This window comes from Mus caroli, chromosome 1 (assembly GCF_900094665.2).
Source record: "Mus caroli chromosome 1, CAROLI_EIJ_v1.1, whole genome shotgun sequence".
Lineage (NCBI taxonomy): Eukaryota > Metazoa > Chordata > Mammalia > Rodentia > Muridae > Mus > Mus caroli.
In genome coordinates this window covers 39,834,710-39,835,838 of record NC_034570.1, presented here as the reverse complement: position 1 = coordinate 39,835,838, position 1,129 = coordinate 39,834,710, and the positions used below count along the sequence as shown (strand labels likewise).

The 1,129-nt window shown below is 35.6% G+C and overlaps 1 protein-coding gene across 2 annotated transcripts in view; it reads left to right on the top strand.

The window, feature by feature from the left end:
• Col5a2 (collagen type V alpha 2 chain) overlaps window positions 1-1,129 on the top strand; it is a 137,481-nt gene that overhangs the window by 65,363 nt on the left and 70,989 nt on the right. The window lies entirely within an intron of this gene.

Here is a 1,129-nt window from a genome sequence, read left to right as displayed (position 1 = left end):
TCCTTCCTTCCTTCCTCTTTTGAAATAGTGATACATGGTCTTACTGTGTCATTCTAACTGGCCTGGACAGGCTCTCACAATCTTACTGTCTCCTCCTCTGCAATGATAACTGGGCCTGGATGGTGGGACTGTGATGCAGGTGTCCTTGCATTGTTCTCAGCACTCGACAGATGACCTGTCTATTGATGAGAGCTGGGTACTGTCCTATTATTTCTGTTTCTCTCCCGGGGCTTTAGCATCTAGAGAACTTTGTTGGTTGAGAACTCCACCCTCTCTTCTCTGTTCAATTGACTTTCTTCTTTGTGTGGAGGTATTTTAAATGTTCAGGTGAGGACAAAGTTTTAATAGGGTTGAAATGCCCATTTTTCTCTGTGGTATTGTTATGGGAAGTTACAGAGGGTCTAAGCAAGGGATCTTACTGTCTCCTTGTTGACAAAGGCCATGTAGTGTTGGGTTGGCACTAAGGAGCTGAGAAGATCCTTGGTATTTAGCCCTGTGCAACAATCCACTTTGAGTTTTAATATACATATGTTGGCTTCTTATGAAAATTGAAGATAAACATAATACATGTATTTTTCATGTTAATTATATCTTTTTATTACTTCATATGTACACATGCATACATATTTAAAATATTAAAATGACTTTCTCAATATATAAAGGTAATCAGTGAAGTTACACAATACTATATTGTTTTGCTATAATCACCCTTAATTCATTTCAATGCAAAGAAGAAAATGGTTATTTCATTATCACTTAATGTTTAAAACAATTCTCTGACACCCATATTGTATTCTTTGGAAACTTCTCCCAGTATATGAGTCTGCTTGAATTCTTTGCATGGGATTTCCTTGTATAAATTCTCTAGTAAGTTTAGTCATGTAGGGTTTACATGCACTGAGTTTACATATTCCATTTGGAAATGCTTAGTTGCTCTTTATCAGATCTTATTATGTCCAATCACTCATAATTTCAGGAAAAAAACTTTGTGAGAAGAATTCTTTCACTAAAAAGCATACTTTTTTCTTTTCTTTTTTTTAATTTTTAATATTTTTATTACATATTTTCCTCAATTACATTTCCAATGTTATCCCAAAAGTCCCCCATAGCGCCCCCCACTTCCCTACCC